The 8,015-nt window shown below is 44.0% G+C and overlaps 1 long non-coding RNA gene across 1 annotated transcript; it reads right to left on the reverse strand.

Annotated features, from left to right (window-relative positions):
- Positions 1 to 2,390: 2,390 nt before the first annotated feature.
- Positions 2,391 to 7,371, reverse strand: LOC142826753 (uncharacterized). The gene is made up of 3 exons (XR_012900984.1): positions 7,238 to 7,371; positions 4,187 to 4,269; positions 2,391 to 2,473 (listed from the first exon to the last, which is right to left on the reverse strand). It is a non-coding gene; the product is annotated as an uncharacterized LOC142826753 (long non-coding RNA).
- Positions 7,372 to 8,015: the final 644 nt, after the last annotated feature.

Here is an 8,015-nt window from a genome sequence, read left to right on the forward strand (position 1 = left end):
ATTCCTAACTATAACTTTAATTCAGCATTGGACTAAATTGCCTAGGAGGTGGTAGAATCTCTGTCACTGGATACTTTTAAGCGCAGGTTACACAAATTCCTGTGGAAGATGGTCTAGCTAATATTAGTCCTGACAACAGGGCAGGGGACAGGACTAAATGACCTCTCAAGGTATGTTCTACTATTCTATACAGAAGGATCTTATTAAAACACCTTTAAACATGCAGTTAATTTACACTCAAAAGGAAGTCTGGCCTTGCTATTAGGGCTCCACCCTGGGATTCAGTGCATCAGCATTCACAGCTCCCAGGACTATCGCAGGCCGCCTTTATGACTTTGGATAAGTCCCTACATTTCCCTCTGTTTCAGTCCTGCATCTGAAAAATATGGATAATAATATTCTCTCTCTTCTGCCACTGGTTTTGTTTGTTCAGTGCAGTGGTGGACAACCTGCAGCCCATCAGGGTAATCTGATTGCAGGCCATGAGACATTTTGTTGACATTGACTGCCCACAGGCACTGGCCAGAAATGCTGGCCAGAAATAGACAACAGTGAACACTAGGAGCTGTGGGGGGTGGTGCCTACAGACAATTAATATCAGCCAAATGTGTCGCAGCCCACAATCACATGTGATCCACAGGAGGCAGGTAGCCCACCACAGATTTAGGGTATATGTTCTTGGGAACAGAGACTGTCTTGCTATGACTATATCTACACTTACAGCAATATATAGAGGACAGACATTGCTCATCCTCCTAGCATGGGTATAAATAACAGTGTGCATGGGGAGACACTTCTTAGGCACGTAGAGGAAAGTCATGCAGAAATCTTACAGTATATCAGACCTGGGCAAAATACGGCCTGCGGGCTGGACCTGGCCCACCAAGCCACTGGATCCGGCCCATGGAGACAGTGGGGAGCCCCAGGCAGGATCCCCTGCTTGCCCCGCAGCCCGGTATGCCTCTCAGAAATGCTGCTGTGGGCACTCTCTCTTTGAGTCCGGAGTGGAGGGGGAAAGATTCAGAAGCTGCTCCCACTGCCAGCACAGTCTCATTGGCCAGTTTCTGGACAGACACTGGCCAATGGGAGCTGCCTGTTTGAATATCAGGCAGCCACAAAGCACAACACTCCTGCTCGCTCGCTCACTCACTCAAGCACATGGCCGAGCAGGAAGAAACATTTTAAGCTCTGCAAGCCTTTAGCTCTGCAGGCAGGCAAATCTCCTGGCAAAAACCTGCCTCTGGCACCTCAGCCACTCTTCCCCAACCCTTTGAGCCCCATTCCTACCCCGCCACTACACATGCACCCTACCCAGATCTGGCACCCCAATCTCCAGCCCAAGATCACAATCCCCCCCAACTCTAGGACAAATCCCAAAACCCTGCACACCAGTTCCCTGCCCTAGATCACAACAACCTCCTTTACCCAAACTCCCTCCCAGACTCCATTCTCCTTCATGCACCCCAATCCCTTACCCCAAACTCCCTTCTGCACCCAGCCTCCATCCCAGACCCTGCACCTCCCTCCATTAATATCATGGAAGAAAACAGCCCTTGACCAATTTCCAAAATCTTGGGAGTGGTCCCCCATCAAAAATTATTGCCCACTGTGAGGGGGTGCACTCACCACCGTAACCCCCCTGCCATCTGTCCTCAGGAATTGGCTCCCTCGGCGGGTAGGGTGCCTTCTTTGGGGTGGCATCTCCCCTCTTTACTCCCGGCTGCGGCGTCCTCTTCGCCACACTGCCCTCCGGCAGTGCCCAAGTCTGTCTCTGAACCGTCGATGTTTCTTCATCGGGCCTTCTTTCAAGCCCTGCAGTCTGGGGATTTGCTGGCCAGAGCTCCCCTAGCCCTGCTCTAGCTCCAGGGAGCCTCCTCCCTCAGCAGCCAGGTTCTCACTGCTTTCCCCAGGAGCAGCAGCCCATCCTCTATTATAGCTCCCAGCTGGGCCCTGATGGACTAATACCGGCTCAGCTGGGGCTAAACTCCCCGGCCCTGCTTCAGCCTGGGGTTTGCCCTTAAAGGGCTAGTGCAGGGCAAACACCCTGTCACACCCACCCTTAAAGTATATCCTCTACATGGGCCCAATAAATGCCTCCCGTATCTCCACTGCTCTTGTTAGCATAGTGTTCCGCTGCCTCAGCTTTTACTCGCAGCAGGGTAAGGCTTCTGCAGCAGGAGTTTGCCAGAGTCTTTCCCTTCTTCCTTCCCTTTACCAGAGGCTTTTACTTCCATGCACCACAGTGTGGGCACAACCAGCTTTCCACTCTGTCCATGTAGTTCAATGGAACAGTGTAAACAATGTCTATGTGTATTTACAGTGTCCAGCACAATTCACGATGGGACCCTGAACCTAGTTGGGGCCTCTACTTGCTATTATCACATAAATAATAGCTCACAAAATCATAATGGAACATTCAGGTACGTTTATTTTCTGACTCAATTTCCATAGGCTTATGCTCCTTCACCCAGACCTGGACAGAACAAAGGATTTTATATCTTTGTACACAATATTTTTATTTAAATGGTAGTGATTGTCCTGAAACTTAAATTACATTGCAAGACTCCTATCTTCTTCAATTGATGTTAATATGACCTTCTAATTATACACAGGTTTTGGAAGGACCCTGTGGTTTCACCCATTTAGCACAATGAGGAAGAGTATTAAGTTGGTCTTAAATCAAACGTTTTATCACCATTAGCTTTTTGGTGGGGGGTCAGGCCATATTTACACCTCAGGATTTAATCCCCACAAACTCCAGCAGCTGCCAAAGACAAGAGTCTCATGATCTGAGAAGCTAAGCAATGTCTCATATTGATTAGTAGAATTGCGCATTAATGGAAATAGCTAAATTGGAAAAGACCCTCTTTACACACAGTGGCAAACTGTATTTGTTTGATTGGGTAGGGCAACCTTTTATTGAGCTGCATAATGCTTTGCTATCAGTGTAGTTTTCTTCCTTTCAACAAAACATTTCTCCTTTTGTGCAGTCCCCTGAATAGTTCTTCAGGTAGAAAAAAAAATCTTCTCTTTCCTGACTATGTTTAGGCCAGAGTTACTTCAATAATATATGATGATGTGCGGGTAAGTAAAATTTGGCTTCAATTCATCCTTGTGATGTAGGGAGGGGCAAATAGAATTTCTTGTGCCAATGAAGCTCTCTTCAATTTATCCTCAGGTGACAAAAAGGCAGCATTTCAACCACTGCCTCCCTTTTGGGGTTTTGCCAAGGAAAGGTAGATTTAATCTTCGCTGGGAGTTCTAGAACAGCCTGTCATTGGAGGCTGCTAAAGGCTGCTCCGAACTATGTGCCTTTCACAGAAAATGTTACCAACTTTTAAGATCGTGCTTGTATAGAAACATACATGCTTAATGAATGGTATAGCACCTCATGACATCGAGAAAGCAGGGAATCAAGGACCGTCAAACACAACACAGCTGTGGAAAAGATAATTCAGAGGCAGCCTGCTTTAGGGGAGTCAGTGTGGGCTACTAGAAGCCTTGAGAAAGTTATTTAAATTTTCATCTCAATTCCCCCCATCTATAAAATGGAAATAAATGTGCGTCTACACTGCAACACTATTTCAAAATTACTGGTGCTATTCCAAAATAACTTAGTCCACGTCTACACAGCAGGCAGTTATTTTGAAATATAGTGTCAAAATACTGACAAGCTGGAGGACTTCCCCGACTCCTGTAACCCTCACTGTATGAGGAGTAAGGGAAGTCAGAGGAAGAGTGCTCTATTTCAAAATAAGTGCTGTGTAGATACTCCCTATTTTGAAATAAGCTATTTCGAAATAAGATACACAATTGACGTAGCTCAATTTGCATAGCTTATTTCAAGGTAAGCTCTACAGAGTAGACGCATCCTGATAATACAATCTAATATCACAGGAATACTGTGATGATTCATTAGAGAATGGGTCAATTTCTTCTCGCTTGACTCATATGAATAGTCCCATTGACAATGGGACTATGCACAGAAGTGAGAAAAGAAAGATTTGCCTAATATTTGTTGAAGATATTGAGTCCTAGACATTATGGGGAGTAAAATGATTGCAATTTCTCAGCAAGATGTAGTGGTTTTCATTCTAATTTCTATACAAAATATGCTACCATGATTCAGTTCACAGTCACCTCTAGTAACCCCCACAGACTCACTTTCAAAACATTTCTTCCTCACCTTCCAATGTGAGCTGATACAGTTCAAAAGGTTAAGCTTCTGTTTCCAAAGGATCCAGAACAACAAGTCCTGACAAGGAAGAGCTGCAACAATAAGTCATTGATAAATTGTGCACACCATTCAGTTTTGGAACTCACCCATCTACAAGGTACTAAATTACGTTGTGCTCACATTGACCTATGTTGCCTTTAAAAAAAAGTATTATTCTTCTATATAAAATATAAGGGATGGAGGATTATATAGACTAGGGATAAATGCTAGAGAAAAGAAAAGGTTCTGTGGAAATCACTCTCTCCTTTATATACTCCCAAATTATACTCATAAAAAGAGGCCTCCAGCAGCTTTGTCAGTCACGATAAAGCTATCACTCTGAGATTTATTACTGGTACTTTCTTTATATTTTCAATGGAAAACATCCCACAGGTATGTTTGCATTACCAGAGATGTATGAAGATTAATTACATGTCTGAGTATTGAAATTCATTGACATATTTTCTAAGATTTTGGCTGTATTAGAACAAATGACCTGAAAAGTCTACTATCCAGAACACTCAGAGAGCAATAAAGCACTTACAAGGGCCAAAAAGCATCATTTCGCTCTAGGGAGTGGGAATTCAGTTGGAGCTATATTTCCCTGCTCACAAGGAAGGTCAAGAGAGCTGTGATGTGCTGCAAAACATGGAACCACATATACTGTTTCACTCTGGTGCCACAAAGTAAGAAACATGTGCACCAGAACCTCACCTTGTTAACACCTTAGGTTGCTAAGTGACTCGCATTGCACAGCAGGTTATATACCACCCTGCCTGGCAGAATAAATCTTTTAAATTGGAGGGGAGGGGCAAAATTGTGCCTATTAAGGGGCAGTGTTGAGTTCTACTGCCAAACTGCCTGTGCAAGAGACAAGCATACTCTGCTCCCTCCTAGGGAAGAATGCATTGCTAGACAGATGCACTGTTCCCAGTCTAACAGGTGGGGAAGAGATAGGAAAGAGCCATCACCCAGCTTTCTCCATCCCAGCTGGTACCTGTTTAAATAAACCATCATTAGGGGCCCACAAATGAAAAAAAGCTGAAAACCCTGGTCTATATAATCTACAGAGGTTCAAAAGTGTTGGTCATGTTCTAAGAACAGAAGTTCGCTCAAGAAAATTTTTTTATTTACTATTTTTTCAAAGCATTAAATGAACAAACATATACCTGTATATTATTTATATACATTCAACTGATGCTGAAGGAGTACTTAGGCAGTGAAGTATAAAGTTGTACTCTAGAAAGGGGGTGGATGGACCTCCCCCCCTTCCACAAACACACACACACACACACACACACACACACACACACACACACACTTGTTAAAACAAACACATGGAAAATCTAAATCGACAGACTCTAAAGTTTAGATCTTGTTCAGCAAAAATTCAGTATTCCTGGTGTTGCATATGGTATCTTCTCCCAAATCAAGTCCGAAGTGAAAAAACCTCTTTGCTGATGCCCTGTGATTTTATCCTGTCCCTTTTGCCCCCAAGTACACAGAAAAACAACAAGCACACACATGGGCTGTGTATTCTGCTTTCATTTGATGATCACATATGAAACATGCAGAATTCATAGCCAAGTCCACTGATGTCCTTACTGTAGAGATTTCTCCCAAGCTCAAAGGCAACAAGTCAGATGCTCAGAAGCAACACAAGACCTTTAAGAACAATGAGGTCAGATTGATAGCATCAGATGTCATGTGCTTATGCGGCAGTAAATTTGGCCCAACATTATAACAATAGGAAAAATGCAGCAAATCCAAGTCAGCCAATTCATGTCAAAATAGGATTTATTTTAACACCAGTAAAAAAAAATATTCTGTATAAATTTTAACAGCAACAACAAATTTCCAAGGGAAAAAAAGATAACCCTAGTCACCTTTGTGATTCACAAAGCTCTACCAAAAATCCTTTTCATTTAAGTTTTGTTGCCTTCTCTGTCTTTGTCAGTAGCAAGACATGTTATAAAATAATACTTTTGATTATTGTATATTCAAAAGCGGGCAAGAGTTTTTCCTAAAGAGGCCCTGAATTGAAATTATCAACGGATTTTTTAAAAATATACTAATTTTCACTTGTCTCATAGAAAAACTACATTTTAAAAAGCCATTTAAATAAGTTAAACGATTTTTAGTCTGCTCCCTTTTGAAGTCTTTTTTGTAGGCCTAAGAGCACCCTCCCCAAACAAAAGCTCTGCTCCTGTCCTAGTCAATCTTCAGTGGGATTACACTTGCAAATAAAGTACAGCCGGTCCCCAAGTTGTGAATGGTTGACTTACGACAGTTCGCAGTTATGACCAAAGCTGTCATAAATGGCAGACCCCGAGTTACAAACGTGATCTGCACTTATGAACAGTGTGGTTGTGTGTAACTCTATGGGGTCTAACTTATGAATGAACCGAGTTACGACCAATTGCTTGGTCTGTAACTGGTTCATAAGTCGGGAAGCGGCTGTATGCTTAAGTGTTTGCAGAATCAGGGTGTCGAGGGGTGCCTTGTTTGCCTGCCGGAGAGGCCAGCGACAGGTCAGTAGCAGCCTCTTGGACTCTCACTTGGGATAAGGTGGCCTAACTGCCACAGAGTCTATGCACTGCAATCTGCATCAGGACAGTATGGCCTAGTGGCCACAAATCTGAATGCTCCCCTCTGTGCTCAGGGTGGTATGGCCTAATAGGCTGTACTGTATATTGACTCTGTGGCTAATGGCCACGGCATCACTATATAATTCCTCTGGGGGCAGGGTAGTATGGCCCAGTGGTCACAGAGTCTGAATACTTCCCACTGTGTTCAGGGTAATACAGCCTAGCAACCACTGAGTCAATCTACAATAGACAAAACTCCCCTGCAGAGGGATATCTGAGGAGGGGACTCAGGGGACCTGGGCTCTCCCTCTCCACTGGGTCCCAGCCCAGGGCCAAGTCAGCAGCGGAGCAGCCAAGGTTAGTTCAGCAGGGAATCCAACTGCAACATGCCGAGCTCTTGGAGAACAATTCCCCACCCTGGGCTACTTCCTACCCGTATCCTGCAGGAAGTCCTCTCCGTCTTCTTGCTCTCATCTAGAGGCTTCTACTGCTGTTCCTCTCAGCCTGGCTGTCATTATTTGGTCCATCTGCACTTCCTTCCCTGGAGCTCCTACCGCACCTCCTTCCCTTGCAGCAGTCAGTCCTGACTGAGCAGCTCCAGAGGCTTTTATAGCAAGCCTCCAGCTGGAGCATGCCCAGCAGAGCTGTGGGGGTGGGGCCTCACAGCCAAGTTAACCCCTTCAGGCCCAGTGCAGGGTTGATGCACCCCATCATATAGAGCTATACTCAGGGCTGCACATCCATCCCCCTTTTCTTTCTCTGTGTACACTGCTGTCTGTTGCTTCTTCAGATTCAGTTTTGCTGCTGTTATAGATACATACTCTTTTGTCCAGCCATCTTCAATATAATGTAAATTGATTATAAACAAAGTGCTGTCAAAGGTAGAAAATAAACAAACTGGAAAAATTAGAGAAAAACATTTTTCTCTGGTGCTTTTCTGACCTAGGAGTTTAAAAAATGATTTGTGGGCAATAGTAGTTATGACATTTATAGATGGCAAGTTGATAGTGTAGCCCTTTAATGACAAAAGTTTACAGTGGTTAAAATGAGTTAAGTCCTGCAGATGAGTGGAATGACATTTGCCTGCAGCAGCTAGCCCGTGAGATTTCAAGAGTACCTCCAAGTCACTTCTGTCTCACACAAAAAATTGAAAATGAAAATTGCTGACTTATTGACACGAAGCTACTGTAAGTACTGGCAATAAGAAAAAC

Source organism: Pelodiscus sinensis, chromosome 2, assembly GCF_049634645.1.
Source record: "Pelodiscus sinensis isolate JC-2024 chromosome 2, ASM4963464v1, whole genome shotgun sequence".
Lineage (NCBI taxonomy): Eukaryota > Metazoa > Chordata > Testudines > Trionychidae > Pelodiscus > Pelodiscus sinensis.